General features: G+C 51.5%; 1 protein-coding gene across 2 annotated transcripts in view; it reads right to left on the bottom strand.

Moving 5' to 3' along the window:
- The window catches only part of ELF4 (E74 like ETS transcription factor 4), a 45,958-nt gene extending 22,091 nt beyond the window's left edge, over positions 1–23,867 (bottom strand). Inside the window, exon 1 of one of the 2 annotated variants that reach the window (XM_009235238.4) lies at positions 23,527–23,867. The gene's annotated coding sequence lies outside the window, so the exon portion shown is untranslated. Of the gene's footprint in view, positions 1–23,231; positions 23,460–23,526 lie in introns of those variants that run through there. The other variant, XM_009235239.4, reaches the window with a different exon arrangement.
- Between the last annotated feature and the right edge of the window lie 3,436 nt (positions 23,868–27,303).

Consider the following 27,303-nt stretch of genomic DNA (forward strand, 5'->3'; position numbering starts at 1 on the left):
GACAAAGAGAACCTATTTCCCCAGCTGCTCTGAGAAGGCCAAAAGAGCACCCCCTGGAAGTGCCTGCGGCCACCACATCACCATCTCTAGTGCTTCAGGGACGAGGCACAGGACAGTGGCACTAAGCCAATGATGGGAGAATCCACTGCAGGAAAAGGGAGAAACCCAAGTGTGGGGCAGCCACTAAACCCCAGTATAATGGTCTGCCAGCTCCAGCCTAGGAGAGCCCCCAGAAGCCACTGCAGACCCTAAGATCATCGGCTTTCCAACTAGAAGCCCCAGCTCTGCCTTGGGGTTGAGGCAGGTCACTTTCCTCTTTTGTAAAACAGGGATCTCCTATTTAGCTCAAGGGGTTGTTGCAAAAGGCCAATGAGCTAATGTAGGCAAAAGCTCTCTGTTAGCCCCAAACGTGTTTTTCTTTTCTTATTTTTTGAGGCGGAGTCTCACTCTGTCACCCGGGCTGGAGTGCAGTGGCGCGATCTCGGCTCACTGCAAACTCCGCCTCCAGGGTGTGCCTCAGCCTCCTGAGTAGCTGGGATTATAGGTGTGTGCCACCACGCCCGGCTATTTTTTTTATTTTTAATAGAGATGGGGTTTCACCATGTTGGCCAGGCTGGTCTCGAAATCCTGACCTCAAGTGATCCACCCGCCTCAGCTTCCCGAAGTGCTGGGATTACAGGCGTGAGCCACCGCGCCTGGCCAGCGTGTTTTCCAATTCCCTGGTCTGATTCGTTACTCTGGGGCTGTGGTAGTTCATTAAACATTTAGCATGTCTTTACCTAGATATAGAGGAAGAAAGGGAAATGGAGGTGGCGGGATGAAATGAAGGCTGAGGGGACAAAAGCAACAACTATAAAATGTATGGTAGAGAGAGGAAACCAGTTTGACTAGAGGGAGAGAGGAACATTGCTTGGGAAGCTGAATAAGTGGATCCATGGAACTGTGGAATGAGAACTTAATATGGAAAGCGACTGTGAGTTACTGTAGATTCTTGAGCAAGGGAGGGGCATAACAAGCAGCCCTTTAGGAAGGGCAGTTTGGTCTGGGTATAAGAGTGGGTCTGAGGCAGGAGAATCACTTGAACTCAGGAGGCGGAGGTTGCAGTGAGCTGAGATCGCGCCACTGCACTCCAGCCTGGGTGACAAAAGTGAACACTCCATCTCAAAAAAATAAATAAATAAATAAAATAAGAGTGGGTCTGTGAGTGGAGGAGATGGAGGGAGACCAGGTAGGGTAGCTGGAAGCCAGGAGGTGAATTCCAGAGCCACCTCAAAGTAAAGAAATTGATGGACTGTGGGGAGATACAGTAGCTGTAGAGACCCCAAGATGTGCAGGGTGTTCTCGCTGTAAGAATGTTAAAAGATATTGCCGGGTGCGGTGGCTCATGCCTATAATCCCAGCACTTTGGGAGGCCAAGGAGGGTGGATCACCTGAGGTCAAGAGTTTGAGACCAGCCTGGCCAACATGGCAAAACCCCGTCTCTACTATAAATACAAAAATTAGCCGGGAGTGTGGCGGCGTGCACCTGTAATCCCAGCTATTCGGGAGACTGAGGCAAGAGAATTGCTTGAATCTGGGAGGCAGAGGTTGCAGTAAGCTGAGATCGCGCCACTGCACTCCAGCCTGGGTGACAGAGCGAGACTCCATCTCAAAAAAACAAACACTGACTAGAGACTAATTAAATTCATTAGTGGGTTTTTTAGAAGCTGGGATAATCTATGATAATCTATGTTGGTACCCACAGGATATTAAGTCAGATAACTTTTATTGAAGGGACAGTGTTCTTTGTCAAGGTCCCTGCCAGCCCAGTGTGTGTCCTAGAAACTAACGCGAAGCCTCCTTGCTCAGATCTGGAACTTTCCTGGGCAGCAGGGGCCATGGTGTGGTTGCTGCCTGCTTGGCACTGGCTGCCCCTCCCAAATGCGCCCTTCTGCCACTGGCCAACCCCCAGGCTAGCAAAAGCAAAGGACAGTACTTCAGGCACAAGAGCAGTACTCCAGCATCCCTTTCACAGAAGGGAGGGGTGCCAGAAAGGATGAGGTGGGAAGACAGCCTACCAGGGCCTGCCCAGACAGGGAAGGCAGCCTCAGCTCCAGAAATCATCAAGAGCTCCTGGGGTTCCTCCTTCTCTCTCACCCACACTATTAAAACTTCTCCTCAAGTTAGAAGGCCGGGCGCGGTGGTACACACCTGTAATCCCAGCACTTTGGGAGGCCGAGGCAGGTGGATTGCTTGAGCTCAGGAGTTCGAGACCAGCCTGGGCAACATGGCAAAACCCTGTCTGTACTAAACAAAATACAAAAATTAGCCGGACGTAGTGGCACACTCCTGTAGTCCTAGCTACTCAGGAGGCTGAGGTGGGAGGATCGCCTGAGCCTGGGAGGTGGGGGCCACAGTGAGCTGAGATCGCACCACTGCACTTAAGCCTGGGCAACAAGAGTGAGACCTCAGCTCAAAAAAAAAAAAAAAAAACCCTCTCCTTGAGTCAGAGTCCCAGGATATCAAAGTTATAAGAGACCTGAAAGCTCATTGCATCCATCCCTCTTATTATCCAACTTCTGCTACCACAGGAGAGGAAGTGACTTGCTCAAGGTGACACAGCTAGTTGCACTGTGACTCCCAAGTGACTCTTCTTCCTCGCCTCCTTCCTTGCTCATTGTCTCCTGGCATCCTCAAAAAAGCAACCCTTTCCTCTGGCAAGAACACGCAGCAGCCAAAGATTCAGGGCTGGCCAATAACAATGAAGCCACGGCTGGGCGTGGTAGCTCATGCCTGTTATCCCAGCACTCTGGGAGGCCAAGGTGAGCAGGTCACTTGAGGTCAGGAGTTCGAGATCAGCCTGGCCAACATGGTGAAACTCTGTCTCTACTAAAAAATACAAAAAATTGTCTGGACGTGGTTACTCATGCCTGTAATCCCAGCACTTTGGGAGGCTGAGGCAAGCAGATCACCTGAGGTCAGCAGTTCAAGACCAGCCTGGCCAACATGGTGAAACCCCATCTCTACTAAAAATACAAAAATTAGGGCCAGGCGTGTTGGCTCACGCCTGTAATCCTAGCACTTTGGGAGGCCGAGGCAGGCGGATCACGAGGTCAGGAGTTCGAGACCAGCCTGGCCAATATGGTGAAACCCCGTCTCTACTAAAAAATACAAAAATTAGCCAGGTGTGGTGGCGCCCTCCTGCAGTCCCAGCTACTCAGGAGGCTGAAGCAGGAGAATTGCTTGAACCCCGGAGATGGAGGTTGCAGTGAGCCAAGATCACGCCACTGCACTCCAGCCTGGGCGACAGAGCAAGACTCTGTCTCAAAAAAAAAAAAAGAAGAAGAAGAAGAAGCCACACACATGCAGGGCACATTGAACCTTCACAGTGCCTTCCCCACCTCCACAGTGCCTTCCCCACCTCCACCTCCGTGCCTGTGTTCACACTGTCCCCCAGGCCTGACAGGCCCTTCTTCAACTTCTGCAAGCCCAATGCCCACAAGTCCTTCAAGATCTGAAGCAAATGTCACCTTCTTTTCAAAGCCTTCCCTGCTTCCTCCCCCCCAGCACATTCTCTCCTCCTCCTCATGACACCTTAGCTTTACTTCTTAGACCAAAGCAGGGGTTCATAAACTATGGCTCATGTGCCAAACCCAGCCCTGCGGTCCATTTTTAGACGGCCCATGAGCTAAGAATGGTTTTTACATGTTTTAATGATTGGGAAAAATCAAAAGAAAAATATTTCATGACATATAGTGTTTTTTTAATATATGTATTTTTTGAGACTGGATTTTGCTCTGTCACCCAGGTTGGAGTGCAGTGGCACAATCATGGCTCCCTGTAACCTCTGCCTCCCAGGCTCAAGTAATCCTCCCGCCTCAGCCTCCCAAGTAGCTGGAACTACACGTGCACGCCACCATGCCTGGCTAACTTTTTGTATTTTTTGTTGAGACAGGGTTTTGCCATGTTGTCCAGGCTGGTCTCAAATAACTGGGCTCAAACAATTCTTTGTAGGAAAGGTTTGCTGAGTGCTGGACTAAAGGCTTCAGTGTGAATAAATTCACCAAGTTCATTTCTTTTTTAAAATTTATTTCAGGCCAGGCACAGTGGCTCACTCCTATAATCCCTGTATTTTGGGAGGCCGAGGCAGGTGGATTACCTAAGGTCAGGAGTTTGAGACCAGCCTGGCCAACATGATGAAACCCCGTCTCTACTAAAAATACAAAAAATTAGTTGGGTGTGGTTGTGGGTGCCTGTAATCCCAGCTACTCAGAAGGCTGAGGCAGGAGAATCGCTTGAACCTGGGAGGCAGAGGTTGCAGTGAGCCGACATCGTGCCGCTGCACTCCAGCCTGGGCAACAAGAGTGAAACTCCATCTCAAAAAATATATATTTTTTCAAATTTGTATTTATTTATTTTTCAGAGATGGGGTCTTGCTATATTGCCCAGGCTGGTCTCCAAGTCCTGGCCTCAAGCCATCCTCACACCTCCGCCTCCCAAAGTGCTGGGATTACAGGCGTGAGCCACCACACCCACCCCATCATGTTCATTTCTGAGAAGAATGTCACAGAGCACTTGGGGATGGAGGTGCCTGCAGGGAGGTATGGGATGCCAAATACAACTCGGCAGATTCTCATCAGAAACAAGGTCCTGGGCTGGGGTTAGGAGACGTGAGTTCTGCCCATGATGTGACCTCCAGCAGGTCACTTCTGCTTTGTGTGCCTCGGTTACCTCATCTGCACAATGAGGGGGTTGGACTGGGTGATCTAAGGGCCTGTCTAGCCCTATGACTTAGACAGGCAGTGATCAACTGCATTACCAGCTCCCACAGTTCTTAGCAGGCATGGTCCTGATCATTTACCCTCAGAACAAAAGCTTACAGAAGGGTCCTCTGCCCAGCTGTGGTTTTCCGCTGCCCCCGTGGGCCTCCCTCACTCCACACTCACCTGCCCTGCCCCACCCTTCCCGTCTGCTGACCTTTCTGCCCTCCTCTCAGAATTCCTCTCCTTGCAAAATGAAGATGGCCTCCTCTGAAAGAGCCCTCCCCTCCCTCCAGTCAGGTGGGCTAAAAGCCTCCACTTTTCTGGGAGAAAGACAGGGAAAGGACTCTCACCTCTCCCCAGCCTCCCAGGGCCCACAGCAGACAGGCAGCGGAGTAGGAGATAGGGCCAGCTCTCACCGCACCCCTGCTCTGCCAGCGGAAACAGCCCTTCTCTGCCACTTCCTGTCCCAGGGGTTTCAGCAGTTTCCCCTTCGGGGCCTGCTGGCCCTCCCAGCCCCGCCCCTGCCTCACACAGGTCAGGGAGTGCAGAGAGGGGAGGGCCCTGTGTGGTGAGTGGGGAGTATCCCTCACAGGAAGGCTGAGGAGACAGCTGTCTACACAAGGGGACGCCCCAGTGGCAGGTCTACCAGACTGCTTTGGGCTAGGAGCAGGTACAAGCGGATGCAGTACCTGGGAGGGAGATTGGGGCTCTCTTGCTACCACAAACCCTCTCCACAAACCCTCTCCTACTACCAGATGAGTAGAAATGACTTTATCACTTTACCTAGCTGTCACCTTGCAGGGTGGAGTGAGCCTGGCCTTAGAGGACTGGATAAAAAACTGGAATATAAATGCTGAGGTCAATGTCCAGGAAGGACTAGCCCAGGGTGGCTTCGAATGGAGGGACAGGTTTAATGAAGCAAGAGGATGAGAGGTTAGTTCACTGGGGCAGATGACATTGAAATCAATGTCACTTCATAATTTTGCAGGGGCCTTGTCCCTAGCACCAATGGACACAGGCGACAACGGAGGGCAAAGTACAGTTGTCCCCTGGCATACTTAGGGATTGGTTCCAGGACCACCTGCGAATACCAAAATCCACGCACACTCAAGTCCCGCAGTTGGCCTGTGGAGCCCACAAATCCAAAAAGGTGGCCCTCCCTGTACTCAGGTTTCGAATCTTGAGAATACTGTAACAAACAAACAAACAAACAAACAAATCCACATATAGGCCGGGTGTGATGGCTCATGCCTATAATTCCAGCATTTTGGGAGGCCAAGGCAGGCAGATCACCTGAGGTCAGGAGTTCGAGACCAGCCTGGCCAACATGGTGGCGTGGTGGCAGGTGCTCTGTCCCCCAGGTTGGAGTACAGTGGCGTGCCTATAATCCCAGCTACTTGGGAGGCTGAGGCAGGAGAATTGCTTGAACCCAGGAGGCGGAGGTTGCAGTGAGCCAAGATCGCGCCATTGCACTCCAGCCTGGGTGACAGAGCAAAACTCTGTCTCAGAAAAAAAAAAAAAAATCCACATATAAAGTGGATCCGTGCGGTTTAAACCCATGTTGTTCAAGGGTCAACTGTATTATATCACATGTGGGTCAAGGGTAGAGGCATTTTCTGGGTGATGGAGCAGGAAACTCTCACATGTCATGGTGGCTGATGACTTGGTGTGGTGACTTACACTCATAAGTACCTCCCAGGTGCTGTTCAAGGTGGGGTTCCTAGCCGTACGGCTGTGTGCCTGTGAGGTTATTGTGCAGGCAGGTGACCCACTCAGTGAGACCCTCCCAAGGCCATGGGTCAGAACAGCTGTAAGCAGCCTGAGGCTTTGGACCTCTCTGCCCAGTTGCCAGTCCTCCTGGGGACAGGCCAGAACTACGTGATGCTGGCTCTAGAAGACTTGCTGCCTGGTTCGGGGGCCTCGTGGTGGATGGACACAATCACCTTGGTTTCCCCGTAGTGATATTGTTCCCTGAGGTTCAAGCAGCTGTGCAAGAAGCTAAGGGGATTCCTACAAATGATGGTTCTGGATGGGCCTGCAAAAAAAAATGGCTGAGAAGGTGATCTTGATACCTCTCTCAGCTCGGGGCCATATTCTTGTATCTTCGGCCAAGAACCCTGCCCAGCCAGGCCTCCTGTCATGAGAGCAGGGGCCGGGCGTGGTGGCTCACACCTGTATTCCCAACAGTTTGGGAGGACGAGGTGGGTGAATCACTTGAGGTCAGGAGTTCAAGACCAGCCTGGCCAACGTGGAGACACCCCGTCTCTACTAAAAATACAAAAATTGGCCGGGTGTGGTGGCTCATGCCTGTAATCTCAGACTTTGGAGGCCAAGGTGGGTGGATCATGAGGTCAGGAGTTCAAGACCAGCCTGGTCAATATGGTGAAACTCCATCTCTACTAAAAATACAAAAATTAGCCAGGCATGGTGGTGCGAGCCTGTAGTCCCAGCTACTCGGGAGGCTGAGGCAGAAGAATCACTTGAATACAGGAGGAAGAGGTTGCAGTGAGCCAAGATCATGCCACTGCACTCCAGCCGGGGTGACAGAGTGACACTCTGTCTCAAAAAAACAAAAAACAAAAACAAAACAAAACATAAATTAGCCATGCATGGTGGTGGGCACCTATAATCCCAGCTACTCAGGAGGCTAAGGCAGGAGTATCGCTTGAAACCCGGAGGCAGAGGTTGCAGTGAGCCAAGATCACGCCACTGCACTCCAGCCTGGGTGACAGAGGAGACTCCATTCAAAAAAAAAAAAAAGAGAGAAAGCAGGGTCCCACTTTTCCCTGTCCCCTCTCACCCTATGTCCCCCCTAGGACACAGAGGAACAAGTTCCCTCCAGATAGGGCCCCGCCGCCCCTGAAAGGAGTACCTGCTTGTCCACTCCTGCAAGCTAGAGTGAATACGGCTTCACAGCTGGTAGGGAGAACGCCAAGGAAACCTTAGAGACAACATCTGGACATGCACCTGGGCTTCTGCCAGCCCCTCCCTACATCTGCAGCACAAACCCAGGGCCAGGGTTTGGTTACAAGCCTGGCTCAAAGCTGGCGGCACGTGTTTGGGTGGAGGGGGTGGAAGCGCTTGAGGTTGGTGCCAGCTCAGGGTGAGCACTTGTGGGGTTGGCAGTGACCTGAGCCGCTGGTGGGCCCAGGGTGGTGGGTGTGGCCACTGTGGTCGCGGGCATGGCCTGCTGGGGGAGGGGCAGTGGGGCGTGGGTGCTTGTGTAAACATGGGCAAGATTTTCTTTTGCGCTCTCTGATACCACTTCAAGTTGCTCCCCTTGCTTCGGGAAAAGGAGGGCCAAACAGTAAAAGTGACAAGATGACAGGGTGGTGTGCAGGGAAGGTGGCAGGGATGTATAGTTCTGGGGTGCGGGCTGTGGGATTGCTGTAGCACCAGGCCCTATATATAAGGTATCTCCTTTTAGTCTCACACTACACCGTCCCTGCAAAGGAGCCAGCGAGTGGCAGAGCCGGGGTTTGAACCTAGCTTTATTTCCAACTACTACACGCAATGAACTTTGTTTTCAGTGAAATCTGTTTTGGTAATAATTCTGTTTTAACAGTTTCATTTGAAAAACAGTAGAAGTGAGGCTCAGAGATTAGGTAACATGATCAAGGCCACCACTGCCCAAGAATGGAGGCAGAACTCAAACTGGGGCCGGTGTGACCTTGATCTTGAAGTCCCTGCTTTTTGCTCTGTCCATGCTAGCAACCATCTGCTAGGATCCCTAGTTCAAGGCTGGCTCACAGCTCTCCACTTCGAAGCCTCAGAGCCCCTGTGGGGCCGCTTCAACAGAGGCTTCCCAGGCTTGTGTCCCATGCCCTTCAAGGACTCAATGTCAACCCAAGCTCCATCTAGTAAGTTCAATTCTGACTTCCAATGGTGACCATGTGAGCTCCTGTGGCCAGCTGCGGAGAAAGAGTATTGTGGAGGAGGAGCCTTCCAGCCCTGATGATGTGGAGGCCGACTCTTCCTATAAGCTCTGCTGTTTCCAGAGAGTTCGTGGCTCCAGACCTCAAGTAGCCACAGCATGGTCCCTGCCCCATAAATATACACTTGCTCTTGGCTTACATATAATGTAAGTCTGGGCTCTTATCTTGGGGTGTTGGTTCACATGTTTATTCAAATATTTATGGAAAGTCAGCCTTGAACACCTCATAGGTGCCAGGCCCAGGGCCAGGGGACTAATCACGGGGCCCACCCTATTCTCTGTGGTAGAGTCTCTTTGTATCCAAGTTCCCAGTAAGCTCGGTAGCCCATCTGCCTAAACAATATTGCTGGGTGCTCCACCCCCTCAAAACATGTTGTAGCAAGTATCTTCAAAATTGAGGCCCAAGGGTTGGGAGAAAATGGGGGGTGAATACTAATGGGTATGGGATTTCTTTTGGGGGTGATTAAAATGTTTTGGGTTTTTTTTGTTTTGTTTTGTTTTGTTTTTGAGACAGAGTCTCACTCTGTCCCCCAGACTGGAGTGCAGTAGCGCGATCTCAGCTCACAGTAACCTCTGCCTCCCAGGTTCAAATTATTCTCGTGCCTTAGCCTCCCGAGTAGCTGGGACTACAGGTGTGTGCCACCACACCAGGCTAATTTTTGTATTTTTATTAGAGATGGGGTTTCACCATGTTGGCCAGGCTGGTCTCAAACTCCTAGCCTCAAGTGATCCACCCACCTCAGCTTCCCAAAGTGCTGAGGTGATAGGCGTCAGCCACTATGCCCTGCCTGGGGGTGATGAAAATGTTCTAAAATGGATTCTGGTGATGGACGTACAACTCTGAGAATAGATTAAAAACTACTGAAGTGTATGCTTTAAGAGGATGAATTATATGGTATTTGAACTATATCTAATAACTATATCTAATAAAGCAGTTGTCTTTTTTTTAACTGAGGCCCAGAGAAGGGCAGCGGCCCACTGAAGGCCATGCACAAGCTAAGGTCCTCTGGTTGATGGCTCCAAGGCTGTTTCCTCCTCCCAGCCTCCCTATAATCCTAGGCAAGGGTAAGTACAGGGTCACTGAGTATGCATGGCAGGTCCAACCTTATGCAAGGTGCTTTCCTTGGGGTAAGCAGTGGAAAACACTTCCAACTAAGGACTTTAATTTCAGGTCTGCCATTAATGTGGCCAAGTCCCTGCCCCTCTCTGGATCACAATTTCCCCATCTGTAAAGTGAAGTAGGCGAGTTTGGTAATCTTTTGCTAAAGGCTCAGCCAGTTCTGAACCTCTGAGGTTCTAATTAGAAAGTACTGCAAGAGGCTGGGTATGGTGGCTTGCGCCTGTAATCCTAGCACTTTGGGAGGCCAAGGTGGGAGGATGGCTTGAGGCCAAGGGTTTGAGACAAGCCTAGACAACATGATGAAACCCATCTCTATTAAAAAAAAAAAAAAAAAAAAAGCAGCCGGGTGCGGTGGCTCACGCCTGTAATCCCAACACTTTGGGAGGCTGAGGCAGGCAGATCACCTGAGGTTGGGAGTTCAAGACCAGCCTGACCAATATGGAGAAACCCCGTCTCTACTAAAAATATAAAATTAGCTGGGCGTGGTGGTGTATGCCTGTAATCCCAGCTACTTGGGAGGCTGAGGCAGGAGAATCGCTAGAACTTGGGAGGCAGAGGTTGCAGTGAGTCGAGATCGCGCCACTGCACTCCAGCCTGAGCGACAGTGCGAGACTGTCTCAAAAAAAAAAAAGAAAAAAGAAAAAGAAAAGAAAAAGAAAGGAAAAAAAAAGCGACCACTGTAAGGCAGAATAGAATGGAGTGTCAGATACGTGCTGCAGGAGGCCTTTGACACAATTAAGTGTTCAAATAGATGCTCCTCACTGATAGTGATGATGAAGATTTTCCCGTGAGAGTCAAATTCTCTCAGACAATCCTTCTGTTGACTGTCTCCATGAGGGGCAGTTCAGTTCTGATTTCGCCTCAGCAGTGCTAGGTGGTAGAGCAACCCATAATAGAGACCCATTGATCATGTCCTTTGGAGATGTCAGGAACCAGGTTCTTGGCCTGGCGCCCAGGCCAGCAGCCCCACCTTGCACTGAGCTTGCCTTCATGGTGGAGGGAGTGATCCTTGATGGCCACCAGCCTAGCCCCCGCTGGACAGGATGTTTCCACATCGAGCCCCACTTCCTGCAGCTAGGCCTGGGCTCCGGTTTCCCCCCTCTCCTGCCATCTGGTCGCCTGCCCTCTGCCCCCTCCCCTTGCCGGGTGTTTACAGGCTGCCTTATCAGCCTGGGGAATCTGGGCCTCACCCAGCCAGCTGCCCCCGCCCTGCCTGGCCCAGACAGCCTGCCCAGGGCCCTACCTGCTCTTTCGTCACTATAGGCTCCCACAGCCCGGAGCCCCCCTGAGCCATGGGCAGGCAGGGGGTGTGGACGAATGCTGCCTGGCACAGGCCCTCAGTGCCTGGGGCCCTGCCTGCCAGAGCGAAACCTGAATATTCATAGTGCTTTATGCAGCTTGCTCAAGCTGGAGAGGGCATGCGTTCTTTTTAAATTGTACCTTCTCTATCTGCAGGCTATGGAGACAGGAATGAGACGTGGTGCTGCTAACAAAGCTAACTTTGACCTGGAGTGCCTCCACGGCTCTTCTGTACTTAGCCACCCAGAGATGACGGTGGGTAGCTCTAGGCTGGAAGGCACTGCAAGTCCAGGCAGATATATTTGTTTTTTACTGGAGAGCACTGTAAACACTCTAAGCTAAAGGTGGGGCTGAATGAGGGGCTGCAGGCTGACTGTGATGGAGGAGATGAGGCTGAGAAGTCCTTGGGCACAATCTTGGCCAATCCACACCCAGGCTTCTGAGCCTCATGGGTCCCAAGCTGTCCGTGTCCATCCCACCCTGGGATCTATGCACCCACCCAAAGGCTAGGATGAGGCCAGAGCTAACCACTGAGCGAGCTAAAAGATTATCCCCCAGGACAGAAGGGCCTGGATTTTTCCATCGAATGTGTTTGAATCACAAAGGCAGACAGAGATGGAGACCAGAAGCAAATGAAGATGCTGAGGGTGACAGATTTCCCTTCCAGCACTTTGGGCTAAATTTCTGAAAGTTCAACCTCTGACCCACCTGTAGGCAGGCCCTACAGAGACAGGGCCTGCATGCCAAAGCTGACCAAGCCCCAGACTAGGCGTCAAAGCCACAGTCCGGACTGGGCTCATCTTCCAGGGGCCTCCATTTTGTTCACTGATAAATCACTTAAAATGTACTCGAGGCAGTAGATTGCAACATTCACATTTAAGATCAAAAGTCATACTTCCAAGAAATTTTAACTGTCCTTCTAGGTCTCTAGAATACAATTTTCAGTAGTTTGGGAGCACTTGGGTGGGAAAGTTTGGAAAAACTCTGCTAAGCCAATTTTGCCATTAATGAGCTATGTAACCACAGGCACGCCACGTCACAGGGCTCTCGCAGCCTCGGGCCTCCCTCCCTAGAGATTTCATGCTATCCAGAGCTCCACGCAGGCTTATTGACCATAGTGGCCATCAGGGCTCCACATTTCTTCCCTCTATGGAAACTTTCAGGCCAGCCAGGCGCGGGGGCTCACGCCTGTAATCCCAACACTTTGGGGGGCCGAGGCGGGTGGATCGCCTGAGGTCAGGAGTTCGAGACCAGCCTGGCTAACATGGTGAAACCCTGTCTCTACTAAAAATACAAAAATTATCTGGGTGTGGTGGCGGGCGCCTGTAATCCCAGCTACTCGGAAGGCTAAGGCAGGAGAATTGCTTGAATCCAGAAAGTGGAGGTTGCAGTGAGCCGAGATCACGCCACTGCACTCTAGCCTGGGTGACAAGAGCGATACTCTGTCTCAAAAAACAAACAAACAAAAAAATCAAAAAACTGATATTGTGTTAAGTGTCATCTCTCTCCTTAATAGATTTTCTTTTTTCTTTTGATAGAGTCTCACTCTGTTGCCCACGCTGGAGTGCAGCAGTGCTATCTCGGCTCACGGCAACCTCCACCTCCCAGGTTCAGGTGACTCTCATGTCTCAGCCTCCCAAGTATCTGGGATTATAGGTGCGCATCACCATGCCCTGCTAATTTTGTGTTTTCACTAGAGACGGGTTTTGCCATGTTGGCCAGGCTGGTCTCTAACTCCTGACCTCAAGTGATCCACCCGCCTTGGCCTCCCAAAGTGCTAGGATTACAGGCATGAGCCACCGCCTGGCTCTTAATACATTTTCATTTAAGGAGACCATCTGGAACTAACATGTTTGAGCCTGAGAAGGGGCTCCAGGGCAAGTGGTCACCTGGTGGGGCCAACCAGCAGGTGAGCTATAGGGTGTTTCTCGGTGGTTCTACCTCCCGTCACCCCAGTAGCCATGGAATGAGCTGGTCTTCACCATCTATACCCCATACCTGTGGGTTCTGTTAGGAAGCTATATGGAGTGAATGTGAAAATCCTTTGGAAAGCTAAAAACTAGGCCTGGTACAGCAGAAAGCCCACTTGACTGGGAGTGAGGAAGATCAAGTTCCAGTCTTGGCCCAGCCTCTGCCTAGCTCCTCCCTCAGCTTCTGAGCTGGCGCCAACTCCTACTCCAGGACACACATTGACATCGATGGCTGTGACCACACCAGCCGGACTCGGCAGAGCCTTATGGTCCAAACTCATCTGCTCAGTTTCCAAAGGTCCTTCACAGTCTGACCCCACCCTACCTACTCCGGCTTGTTTCCCATGATTTCCCAACTTAAGCCTGGGCTTGAAGCCCAGTGGTCTCCTCATGGTCCCCTGAGGGAACATTCCAGGCTCATTCACGGAGTTTCTCAGGCCTGCCATGCCTTTGCTGCTCCTTTTTGGCTAATCAAATAGTGCCTATCCAGCAGGGTCCCAATCACATCCACCAACCCCATGGAGCTGGTTGTACCCTCATAATTACGGTCTGCACCCATGGAACCCCCTTCTCTAAGCCCCCATGACCCTTAAATTCTACCACAAGATTTATTAATCCCACAGGGTCTTGAATTGCCCTTTAATTATTTCATGTGTATCTCTTGTTTCCCCAACAGGTAGTAAAATCCATGGGATCAAAGCCCATTTCATCTCCTGACTAACACAGGTTTGGGCATTCATGAATGAAGTTCACCTAAATTCTCAACAAGAGTGAGATCTCTAGAAATGAGACCACAGGTCCTGATAGATCTTAGGGCTACAGACTAGGGGTAAGGTAGCCATAGAGTTGGGCAAATGTCTCCAGGGCTCCAGTGTTACTTTTCCTCTCTTGCTCCAGGCCTCTGTTAGGGACAAGATGTATTATCTAGAGTCATTTATTCCAAGTGGCATTGAAAAGGCAGTTGATGATCAGGTCATCACCAAAGCATTCTGTCTTTGTACAAAACCACAATGTTTCCACCCTGGGGTTATTGGTTGATCACTGAACCCTCAGGAAAGACTTCATTCTGGATCAGGTCTAAGAAGTAAAGTGATTCAAAAAAACAGGGGTATGAGGATAACTATATGAAGAAAAATTTTATTTAAAGAAGCCTTTTGTTTTCTGGACAGACAAGGCTGACCAAGAATATGATTGGCATCTATAAAATGATGTATGAGGCAGATAGTCATGGATTTATTCACCAAAAATTGGTAATAAATGAAGAACAAATAACAAATAAGTAGTCCTATTTTACAAATGCATAATAAAGTTAAGAAACTTTTTAGGCTAAGAATATCAATTAAAAGATAAGCATCATCTAAAATAATGGTAATATAAGGGACAAACATGATTATAAAATAAGATTTAAAAAACACGCCTGTAATCCCAGCACTTTGGAAGGCCAAGGCAGGTGGATCACCTGAGGTCGGAGTTCCAGACCAGCCTGACCAACATGGAGAAACCACGTCTCTACTGAAAATACAGAATTAGCCGGGTGTGGTGACGCATGACTGTAATCCCAGGTACTCGGGAGGTCGGGAGGCTGAGGCAGGAGAATCGCTTGAACCCGGGAAGCGGAGGTTGCAGTGAGCCGAGATCGCGCCATTGCACTCCAGCCTGGGCAACAAGAGAGAAACTCCGTCTCAAAAAAAAAAAAACAACAACAAAAAAAACCAAAAACAAACAAACAAACAAACAAAAAAAACAAGGCCAGACTGGGCGCAGTGGCTCACGCTGGTAATCCCAGCACTTTGGGAGGCCAAGGCGGGTGGATCATTTGAGGTCAGGAGTTTGAGTTTCAGACCAGCCTGGCTAACATGGTGAAACCGTGTCTCTACTAAAAATATATTAAAAAAAAAAAATTAGCTGAGTGTGGTGGTACATGCCTGCAATCCCAGCTACTTGGGAGGTTGAGGCAGGAGAATTGCTTGAACCCAGGAGGCAGAGGTTGCAGTGAGCTGAGATCGCACGACTGGCACTCCAGCCTGGGCGACGGAGTGGGACTCCATCTCAAAATAAAATAAAACACCAAACATATTTGTTACAACAAAAATTAACGCAAGTGGGATAAATGCAAATATTAAAAGAAAATGTTATGGACAAGTCAACCCTAAAAATCACATGAAATCGCAAAGGACTTAAACTAGCCAAAAACAACTTCAAACAAAAGCAAAGTTGAAAGGCTAATACTACCTGATTTCAAGAATGATTATAAAGCTACAGTAATCAAAACAGTTGGTGTTAATGTAAAGAGAAACAAGTAGACCAATCAATGGAATTGAATACAGAGTGCAGAAATGGGCCCACATATAGACAATGGTAGTAGACTGATGATAGCTTTTTCAACAAATAGTGCTAGAATAATTAGATATTCATATGCATAAAGAAAAAAAAGGCTGGGTGCAGTGGCTCACACCTGTAATCCTAGCACTTAGGGAGGCCAAGCTGGAAGGATAGCTTGAGGCCAGGAGTTCAAGATCAGCCTGGGCAACATAGTGAGAACATACCTCTACAAAAAAAAATTTAAAATTAGCCAGGCATGGTGGCACACTCTTGTGGTCCCAGCTACTTGGAAGGCTAAGGTGGTAGGATCACTTGAGCTCAGGAGGTCAAGGCTGCAATGAACCATAATCATACCACTGCACTCCAGCCTGGGCAATAGAGCAAGAGCAAGAGCAAGAAAAAGAAAGAAGAAAGCAAGAAAGCAAGATAGAGAGAGAGAGAGAGAGAGAGAAAGAAGGAGAAGGAGGCAGGGAGGAAGGGAGGAAGGAAGGAAGGAAAGAAAGAAAAGAACTTGGATCCATACCACTCACCATACAGAAAAATTAACTCAAAGCAGACCATAGACTAAAATGTAAAGACTAATATTATAAAACCTATAAAAGAAAATATGAGACAAAATATTTGTGAACTAAGGCTAGGGGAAGAGTTCTTCGATACAGCACCAAAACTATGATCCATATAAAGAAAAATTGAAAAGTTGCACTTTCATCAAAATTAAAAATGTTTGCTAAAGTCAAGACACTGAGAAGGGGATTGAAAGAAGCCACAGACTACGAGAAAGTATTTACAAAGCGTGTATCTGATGAAAGTCTTGTATCCAAAAAATATAAAGAACTCTCACAACTCAACTACAAGAAAACAAACAATTCAGTTTAAAAATGGGCAAAAGATTTGAACAGACACCTCAACAAAGAAGACATATGGACAGCAACTATATGAAAAGATGTTCAACATCATCAGTCAATACAAACATCATCAGGGAAATACGAATTAAAATCACAATGAGATACCACTGCACACTTATTAGAATGGCTAATATAGAAGTGGTCACCTAATGAGACAGGTGTTTTCTGTGCATAGATTCTCATAGAATTAGCGGAGCTGAACTAGCCTCTGTTATCCTCAGGGGGCATTATAGGAAAAAGATTAGCTCCTCATTCTATGTCTAAATACCTCCTTGTTATCGGGTCATCAGGAATTTCAGGAGGTTAAGAATAATTGCCACCCTCCCATCCCCCAAAGCCTAGCAGTTCTAACTGAGGGGTGGGGACCAAGGGACTGAGTGGAGTGCTTTACTCAGGGGTGGTCCAGTTTATCCTAGGCTGCCTGTCCCTGCGGGTGGTCACAGGCTCCTCAAGCAAACACAATCCAGTCAATAGCAAATGGAACCTCCAAGTTACTCTCTGGGAGGCCTCTGGAAGGGGACTGGCCCCCAGTCCCCTGGGAGCTCTTCTGGGCGAAGGCAGTGCCCCAGCCTCAACTCAAGGCCTCTGGGCATTGGCCCAGAATGGACCCATCATCTATTCTAGTGAAGGGTGAGAGTGAGTGGTAGTCAGCCAGTTGGCTCCCAGAATTTTACACTCAGTAGGATAATAACAACAATCTGATGATTGCTAAATAGTTCCCAGGAGTACAACATTAGGCCTTCTCTCAAAGAAACTAACTTACTCTTATTTCTTCAGTGAATGATGCTCAAGATGAAAATGGTGAAGGACTAAAGAAGGCAATGTTAATACAAATATTAACGATTTGAGTTTTGCTCTTCACTACAGCACTGCCTGCCGTTCAGTATATTACACACACACACACACACACACACCTTCTATTACATCCTTTCCCTATCCTGTGCAATGGCCGAGTTAACAAAAAGCAGAAAAACCTGGAAAATCTCCCTCTTAGTTTCAGAAATGGGTGTGGCATGCCCTGCCCGCATTGCCAAAGAAGTAGTTGGTCCCTAGAGCCTGGCAAAGTCAAGGGTGTGTGAAGGGGAAATGGTGACAACAATAATAATACCTGTCACAGAAATAATAATAACAGCAGTGAACACTTACTGGGTGGGTACTATATGCCAGGCACTCTGCTGAGTGCTTTATATGCATCGTCTCATTTAAGCTTCACTCCAACCCTGTGAGATGGGCGCTGACTCCCAGAGTGGTTAAGTAACTAGCTCAACAGCAAATAGTCACACAGCCAGTAAGTTTGGCATATAAATGTAGAGAGCCTGTGCTCTTCCTCCTCTAGACAATAACGTGTATTGGGAAGGATATTGGGTCACACTGGAAGAGGAAAGGAAGCTTCAGGAGAGTCAGGTGTTCTGAGAGGCAGGAAGTGCCTACACTGGGCCAAGAAAATGACCCATCAAGAAGGTGGCAACTCGGCCAGGTGCGGTGGCTCATGCCTGTAATCCCAGCACTTTGGGAAGCCAAGACAGGTGGATCACCTGAGGTCAGGGGTTCGAGATCAGGCTGGCCAACATGGCGAAACCCCGTCTTTACTAAAAAATACAAAAAAAAAAAAAAAATTAGCTGGGCATGGTGGTGGGCGCTTGTAATCCCAGCTACTTAGGAGGCTGAGGCAGGAGAATTGCTTGAACCCGGGAGATGGAGGTTGCAGTGAGCCGAGATCACACCACTGCACTCCAGCCTGGGCGACAGAGCAAGACTCTGTCTCAAATTAAAAAAAAAAAGAAGGTGGCAACTCAAGGGAAAGCTTGCTCGGCCTCTACAAGCTGCTTAGCTTGCTTCTTGTTAGCCTTTCTGAGAAATGTTCTGGCACTTTCCCTTGCAGACCTTCCTGCATGAAACACCCTTCCCTGCTCCCTGACCCTCCTCCTCACCCTGGAAGCAGGCTGGGGTCTCTTTGCCGAGAAACTCACCTTAGGGCATGATTTCCCAACCAAGAAGTCAGGGCCCTCTGGTATGTCCCTTTGGTGTTGAAATGTGCTGGGGAGGGTGCAGGGAAGTGAGAGAGGAAAATGATGAGTGTGTGTATGTGGCAGGGGGATGTCTGGGAGTTTTTTTATCCAATTAAACCCAACAAGGGCCAAGCTTCCTCCATGTCCAGCCTTGGGAGACACAGAATCAGTGGAAGGAATATATGGCTGGTCCTTAGCGGTCTGGGCAGAAACACATGATACTCTACATTCTTCATTTCCCAGATGGTGGAGTGGGGAACAATTATGAAAATCTTTCCTCCACCTGAAGCTCTGGGCTTCCAGAGAAATCCCAGAACTCTGGGGAAAAGGTGGGATCCAGCCAGCCTGAGACTGCCATGAGCACGTGTGGCATGTCAGTTTTCCTGTCATTTAAGTGCCCTACGTCTCCCCTGCCATCTCTCCCACTCCCCAGGGGCCTGTGTATGTGTGTGTGTATGTGTGTGTGTGTGTGTGTGTGTCTGGTAAGGGAGGGGTTTCAAAATGAAATCCCCTCAGCTTGGGTGGCAGGCTGGCCAGCCAGTTTATATCTCCTGGAGTGGAGACAGGGGTTTGCACTGAGCCACCCACACTCGCTGACCTGGTCTTTTATGTGACACGCATTTGCCAAACAATCATCCAGGCTTCGAAGGTCAGTTCGTGGCCAGGGAATAGAGAGAAAGGCGTCTTTTCTTCCTTTTCTGCTGAGCCAAATCTCCCCCTTGCTTCCCCCTCACCCCCCTTCAAGGTCTAGCCTAGGCCCGCATCCCTCACAAAGCCTTCCCACCCTCCTCCAGCTGCTGCTGACCTCCAGTCCCAGCCGTGCTGGCCTCTGCTCCAACAAGCACAATTAGCACCTGACCAGCCACTGGCCCGGCTGCTTGTCCTCGCCTCTGATTGTTTCGGTGTCTTAGTCATCTCTTCCCCAGCGCCTCCTTCTCTCATCTCCCCCACAGCGCCTAGCATCGGTTGGGCACACAGTAGGTATTAATAAATATCTGTTGAATTGAAACTCGGCAGCCCCTATGAGGTCAGAACCCTCATAAGCACCCCGACCAGCAGTTTCTTGGCAACCAGCACTGGGGCCCGAGCTACAGGGCATTAGCAGTGTGGCTGCTATTACAGGACACACGAGGCTCAGCGGCCAGAGATTTGCAGGCAAGTTGGTGTTGATGAGAAAAGCCCCTGACCCCTAGGAAAGCGCCTATGGGATTCTGGGTACCTTGCAGGAGTTTCCTTTCTCCCCTGCAGAAGTAGTTTTCAGTCTGAGAACCACAAAAAGAATAAATTGGAAGAGAAGCCAGAAACCTCTTTGCAGCTTAGAAATCCAGGAGAGATGCCAAGCCCAGGTTGGGGTCAGGCCCTACCCTGAGGACAGAAGGCTGCCCAGGGCCTTTCCCAGGTCAGTGGGAGATCCTGGGGAGACAGGGGGCATGGCAGACATGAGCCCTTCCACTGCAGGGGGCTATAGGGATGTTTGGAGGGTGTCCCTAAGAAATGCCATCCTGCCCTGGAACCCAACAAATGACATCCTGCAAGATTGCCACCTGTAGCTCATGCAGAAACCAGTGTCCCAGCTAGGAGCAATGGCTCACGCCTGTCATCCCAGCACTTTGGGAGGCCAAGGCGGGCGGATCACCTGAGGTCAATAGTTCAAGACCAGCCTGGCCAACATGGTGAAACCCTGTCTCTACTAAAATATACAAAAATTAGCTGGGGAAGGTTGTGGGCACCTGTAATCCTAGCTATTCAGAAGGCTAAGGCAAGGAGAATTGCTTGGGCCTGGGAGGCAGAGGTTGCAGTGAGCCGAGATTGGGCCACTGCACTAGAGCCTGGGCGACAGAGCGAGACTCCATCTCAAAAAAAAAAAAAAGAAAAAGAAAAAAAGAAAAGAAAAGAAACCAGTGTCCCTTTCCCTCTCATTCACCCAAATCCTAGGGCAAGACTGCGTGTGGGGAGGGTGGGGGGTGCATCTAGACCAGAATCTGGCCAGGTTCTTCAGGCAAAGAGAAGCCCCCAAGTCTAGGGTGCTTGATCCCCCACACTGGCTCAGGAATTTGATCCTAGCTTCCAATTACAATTATTTATATAGATGACGTATCCCCTCTCCCTGACCCCTTCCCGTACCCCTGCTCCGACTCCAGCCCACATGAAAAGGTACACACAATCCCAGAAGGCAGGTGGTGTCTTCCTCACATCCATGTTTTCCTCACTGCCACCGCGTTGGGGCCTGGTACTAGGACTGGCTCTGAGCGAGTGTTTGCTGAATTGAATCTGAGTTTTAGGCGCTGCATTAGGCAATATCGTAAGGGCAGCTAGCACTTACTGTGTGCCATGTGCTGTTCTAATAAGCATCTTATATGTATTCATTCATGTATTTGATCCTCACCAAAGTGTTATAAAGTAGGTCTCATGTGACAGATAAGGAAACTGGGGCATACAATTGACTGGGATCACATAGCTAGTAAATAACAACGCTGGGATTTTGACCTAGACAGCCAGGCTTTAAGAACTGGAGGTAGCTGGGTGCAGTGGCTCACGCCTGTAATCCAGCACTTTGGGAGGCGGAGGCGGGTGGATCACCTGAGGTCAGGAGTTCGAGACCAGCCTGACCATCATGGAGAAACCCCGTCTCTACCAAAAATACAAAATTAGCCGGAAGTGGTGACACATGCCTGTAATCCCAGCTACTCGGGAGGCTGAGGCAGGAGAATCACTTGAACCCGGGAGACGGAGGTTGCGGCGAGCCAAGATCGTGCCATTGCACTCCAGCCTGGGCAACAAGAGTGAAACTCCATCTCAAAAAAAAAAAAAAGAACTGGAGGTAAGGAGTTCAAGATTACAGTGAGCTGTGACTGTGCCACTGCACTCCAGCCTGGGTGACAAAGTGAGACCCTGAATTAAAAAACAAAAACAAAAAGCAAAAAACAAAAAAACCCCACAACACTCTAAATGCAAAAACAAAAACTGGATGTAAAATTAGAACATTGCGGGGGTAGGGGATGTGGAAAGGACGAAGGCCAAGCTTAAGAGCAGAAGAGCAGAGGTTTCCCCAGGAAAGCAAACTCCTCAGCCTGTGTCTAGCTGGGTCTGTGTGACACGGCCTGATTTTTGCAGGATGAGGGGCATTTTGGACATGCTATCAATCAGGCCCCTAGAGACAGACCACAGCACCCTCTATTTTAGATCCCAATATATGCCAGAGAAGACAGAAGCCACTGTGTCACCATTTAGCACTAGGTGAGGGAGAGTGGATTTTGGGCCCCTAGGTTGTCCAGGGGTGGGCGCCAGTTCCTGAGCAACCACCGAGCAAACAGTGCAGCACAGGGAGGAATGCCAGACATAGTTGCAAACAAGCCACTCCTTCGGCTCACAGCAAGAGGCTGGGTGAGGGTGGTAGCATGGAGCCTGCTTCATGGTCCCCCCCACCCCTGCCCCCAACAAGAGATCCCAGGCTCTGAATCCAGCCCCAGAAACAACCAGATGCAAGGTAGCCTCTTCCTCACACCGGCTGGCTGGGATAGGAAGTCCTCCCTGATAATCTTCATTGAACTCCAGAGAGCTCCCCCTACGCTGCTCCTGTACTGGATGCACTGAATCTGAATTAATGGTTGAGAAGCACTTTATAACCAGGAAAACCCAGTGTAACTAACTGCAAGGAAGGACTGGCATTCTTGCTGGGCATATGTGTTCCCCGGGCATTTTCAGTGCCAAAGTCTCCCCAAAGGGAAGAGCTAGAACTGTTCCCTTCACCCACCTCCAACCTGGCACTCGGGCCAGGGGTCAGCTCGCAGGGGGTGAGTCCCCAATGGGCGTGCCCACCAGCTGTTGGGGCTGAGCAGTGGTGGTTCAGGCCCTGGGGTGGTGACCTCACTTCCGCTCCTACCTCCCCACCTCCCCAGCACTCCTCCCATTTGAGGCCCCACCAGGCCAAAATCGAGAAGTCCAAGGTTAACTGTTCCTTCCCACTTTAAGAGCTAATTAAAATAATTAGCCACAATGAACTGTCAAACATTAACCAGAAGAGGCTGCAGGACCAGACAGGCCTCTATCACAGGCCGAGGGATGAGGGGCAGGAATCAAATGGCCATCAAATCCCTCAGCTGGGGTATGGTGCGGGGCGGGGGCTGCCCAGGACGACCTCGCTGAGCCGAGGTGCCAAGGGGTCAGGAGGTGACTCTGGTCAGGAAGGTGATGTGCAGGCATACGGTGGTGAGAAACTGGAGTCAGGGTTAGGGGGCGGTGGAGGAGCCAGGAATTCATAAAGCGGTCACCGCCTCAGTAGTCCCTCAAGCCTCCAAAGCAAGGCGCTGGCGTGAGGGGACCCCGCATGGTGCGGCTGCTGAATCCCCTAGGCGGCGGCCTGGGAGGGAACCCGGAGGCGGGAGAGCCGGGGAGAGCGGGAACGCGGGAGCGGGAAGGCTGGCGGCTGGCTCACACGGAAACTCCGGCCCCTGCCAAGAGGTCTCTATTTTGGCGATCCAGTTCTCCAAATCATAGGTCTGCGTGCGCGTGTGTGCGTGTGACCCTAAAGCCCTGGCCCCAGAAGCCCCGGGGGCAGTCGGATCCATCTAGCAGCTCCGCCACAGTCCGCCCCACCTCCTCTGCCCTCGGGCGCCCAGCTTCTGGGGGCCTGCTGTCACGATCGGCCCCGTCACGGAACCCAGGCTGCGGGGGGCGAGGGAAAACAGGGGCCCCTACCCCGACTCCCCGACTCGGGGAATCCATTCCACTTCCATCCCGGGATCGGGAGCCCGGGTTCTCCAGCACACGCGCGGCGGGGCGACGCCAGGGCGGCTCGCGACACGCCGCGACTCTCCCGCCCTTCCCTGGGCCCCCAGCCCCACGCCGGGGCCCCGGCGCTCTCGATTCCGCCCTCAGGCAAACTTTTCCAGGTCCCCGAAGGCTCGAAGAACCGGCGCCATCGACGTACCTGAGGCCGAGTGGCTCACGGGCCCAGCTCGGTCGCCGGGCCGGGGTCTGTCTCCGTGGTCCCCGCTCCGGGGGCCGAGACGCGGGTCCCCAGCCCCGCCAGCCCGTCCTCTCCCCTCGGAAGGCGGGCCGGGCGAGCAGCGCCGGGAACTCGGCGCCGGCGAAAGGAGAAGTGGAAGTTGAGCGCGGCGCCCGGTCCGTCCCCGCGGCCGCCGGGGCCGCCGTCCCCCGCCCTCCTCCCCGCCCGCCCTTCCTCCCCGCCCGCCTGCCCCCGCCACCCCGCGCCCGTGACTCACCTCGGCGCCGGGGCAGGCTGGTCCGGGCGGGCGAGGCGCAGGGCTCTCCCACACGTCGCGCCGCCAATGGCAAGTTGGAGGGAGAGATGCAAATACCAGGTGAGACGGCGGAGCCCCTGATAAAACGGGGCGGGGGGCGGGGTGGAACGCGCGGGGAGCGGGGCGGACGCCGGGGAGGGCTGGGCCAAGACAGGGGGCGGCAGGGGCGCCCGGGGAGGGGGCGCGAACCGGCGCAGACCTGCACCGAAACGAGCGAGCGAAAGGGGAAATTGCACTAGAGACACACACGTCCCCGCAGGCGGCGGCTGGGGCGGGCGCGAAGGAGGCAGGGCGGGAGGGAGGGAAGAGCCGGAGGGAGGGACCGACGGGAGGGACCGCGGGCGGGCGGGGTGGGGGAGGGAACGAGGGAGGGACGAGGCATCTCGGTGGAAACAGCGCCCCTCCGCCCCGGCCCGCCCGCCGCGGTCGCCAGCACGGCAGGGGGAGCCGTGCCAGGGGCCCGCGCGGCCTCTCCTTCCCCTCGCGGCTCGCTCGCGCCCGGGGGACCACGAGGCAGGGCGCCCGCAGAGCCCGCGTCGTGCGCCGCGGCCCGGGCGGGCGCCCCCCACTCTGCTTCTAGCCAGCGGGACTCCGAGCTCTCTGCTCGTTCTGCGCCCTTCCCGGTGCGAAGCCCCCACACAACGCCCCGGAGAGAATATCCCTTCCCCGCGGACTCGGGAAGGTTTCGTCCAGCCCCCTCGGCCCGTGCAAGTGGAGACTTGCTTGACGCCTTTGGGCCAAGCCCTGCGCTCCACATTATTGAGCTCCTGGGGTGTGCGGGCCCCAGCGGGAGGGCGGGCCGTGCGGCGGGCGAGGCCGCGAGATGCCCAGAGGATACAATTTTGGAACCATATGCCCGACTCCGCAGAATCCTGGGCGGAACACCTGGGGTGACTGGAGAGTTTCGGCGATTTCTTAGGGAAGTCGAGTCTAGGACTCCTGCGGGAAGTTGGGGTGGGGGACGCTGGCAAGATACGAGTCAGGGGAAGGGCTAGGGGGAGAGGGGCTGGCCCAGCAAGTGCAAAGAGAGCCAGAGTTCGGGTGCTGGAAGAAAGCCCATGCCTACCTTTCTTCCCCTGTCCAAAGCCAGGCTGCTCTGCTCCACGCGCCCACTTGAAAGCCACTCACGCACGCTTCCCTTCTATCTCCCCTTTGCCCTCTCTGACCTGCCTCAACATCAATACCGCCGCCTACGTGGGGCTGCTGATAGGAGGCTCTGGAGAGAGTCCGCTGGGAATTGTTACTCTGTATAGTTCCACGTGGCCTTTTTGGGGGTGGGGGCAGCAAGGCCTAAGCCTTGGCAGAAAGCATCAAGACTGAAGGGGCCCCAGGGGATGGGGCCTTCTAAAGGGCTTGAGGTTGAAGGACCTGCTCAGCCTCCAGCATCGGCCTGCTTTTCCTGCCTTGGGAAAGAATCATCTCAGGCGCAGGACTGGGGGACAGGAGTGGTGGTGGATGATGGCCACAAAGGCAGCTGCAGATTACAAGTTCCCAAAGAAAGATCCTGTGGCTGGACTGGGGCGCCGGCCCCTGAGACCTCCTGGATACTCAGAATCAAGTCCCCAAAACAAGCACTTTATCTTTTACAAGCGGACATGCTTTTCCCAGGGGATTCCAGATCCTGGAGACCCACAGTTCTCTGCTGGCCTCTCATCCACGAGGGTCCCCTCTCAAATTTGGGGTAGGTCCCAGATGTCCCTAAGCCCTCTTTACCTTGACTTTGAAACTCACGAATGGACACACACGTCTGCACATGCGTGCACACACACACACACTTTCCCATTTTGCTAAGAGTTCAGTGGTCTGTAACCTCAGACAGACCTGGGTTCCTATTCCATTTCACTGTTTACCAGCTGCGTGACTTTGGGCAAGTCACTTAAACTCTCTGAGCCTCACTTTTCTTCTTTAAAACAAAACAAAAACAAAAACTAGGCTGGGCGTGGTGACTCATGCCTGTAATCCCAGTACTTTGGGATGCCGAGGTGGGTGGATCACTTGAGGTCAGGAGTTCAAGACCAGCCTGGCCAACATGGTGAAACCCCATCTCTACTAAAAATACAAAAATTAGCCGGTATGGTGGTGCATGCCTGTAGTTCTAGCTACTCGGGAGGCTGAGGCAGGAGAGTCACTTGAACCTGGTAGGCAGAGGTTGCAGTGAGCCGAGATCGCGCCACTGCACTCCAGCCTGGACGACACAGTGAGACTCCATCTCAAAAAAAATAAATAAATAAAATAATTTTTTATTTTTGTTTTTTATTTTTATGGGTACATTGTAGGTGTGTGTATTTATGGGTTACATGAGATGTTTTGATACAGGCATGCAGTGTGTAATAATCACATCAGGGTAAATGGGGTATCTGTCACCTCAAGCATTTCTCCTTTCTTTGTGTGTTTTCTTTTTTTCTTTTTTTTTTTGAGACAGAGTCTCGCTCTTTCACCCAGGCTGGAGTGCACTGGTGCGATCTCGGCTCACTGCAAGCTCTCAGCTCACTGCAAGCTCTGCCTCCCGGGTTCATGCCATTCTCCTGCCTCAGCCTCCCGAGTAGCTGGGACTACAGGAACCCGCCACCATGCCCAGCTAATTTTTTGTATTTTTTAGTAGAGGCAGGGGTTCACTGTGTTAGTCAGGATGGTCTCGATCTCCTGACCTTGTCATCCACCCGCCTTGGCCTCTCAAAGTGCTGGGATTACAGGTGTGAGCCACTGCGCCCGGCCTCTTTCTTTGTGTTATATACAATCCAGTTATACTCTTTTAGTTTAGATTTTTATTTATTTATTTATTTTTGAGACAGAATTTCACTCTTCTTGCCCAGGCTGGAGTGCAATGGTGTGATCTCGGCTCACCACAACCTCTGCCTCCTGGGTTCAAGCGATTCTCCTACCTCAGCCTCCCGAGTAACGGGGATTACAGGCATGCACCACCACACCCGGCTAATTTTTGTATTTTTAGTAGAGATGGGGTTTCTCCATGTTGGTCAGGCTGGTCTCGAACTCCTGACCTCAGGTGATGCGCCCGCCTTGGCTTCCCAAAGTGCTGGGATTACAGGTGTGAGCCACTGCGCCTGGCCCTAGTTATTTTTAAATGTGCAATAAATTATTGTTGACTGCAGGCACCCTGTAGTGCTATCAGGTACTAGATCTTACTCATTCTAACTGTATTTTTGTACCCATTAACCATCCCCACTTCCCTGCCCCCAGCCTCGCTTTTCTTATTTTTAAATTGGAGACAATATGAACCTACCTCCCAAGGCTGTGGCAAGGACTGAATGAGATAACAAATGTCTATGGCAGTGTCTGGTGCCCAGTAAGTCTTCAATAAATATTAGCTCTCTTAGGTGTCATGTTCATCTTCATTTCCCTTTCTCAACCCAGCTCTCAGGAGAAAGTATGACAGGGCCAGGGCTGAAGTTGCTCAGGACTAATGGTGGATCCCTCCCGTAAGTGAATGTAGTTTGAACCAAGGCTGAAGCCTCAAGGCAGCATGCAAGGAGAGGTTTTCCTTTTGGGAAGGGCAGGAAGAGAGGTCGGCACTGCCAACCAGCTCATGGTGACTGGCCCTAACGCCTGCCAGCGCCCTGTAGCCCACGGCTTGTGGGAATCCCATAAGTTCCCACCTTCCCCAGCCTCTCAGAACTAACCACAGCCCCATGATCTGCACGTTGCAGCCAAAGCAAGCCCCACCCTCCTTGATGAAAAAGGCTGGCCTCACCTTGGGGAGCCGTGGGCCACCTGAATGAC

This window comes from Pongo abelii, chromosome X, assembly GCF_028885655.2.
Source record: "Pongo abelii isolate AG06213 chromosome X, NHGRI_mPonAbe1-v2.0_pri, whole genome shotgun sequence".
Taxonomy (NCBI): domain Eukaryota; kingdom Metazoa; phylum Chordata; class Mammalia; order Primates; family Hominidae; genus Pongo; species Pongo abelii.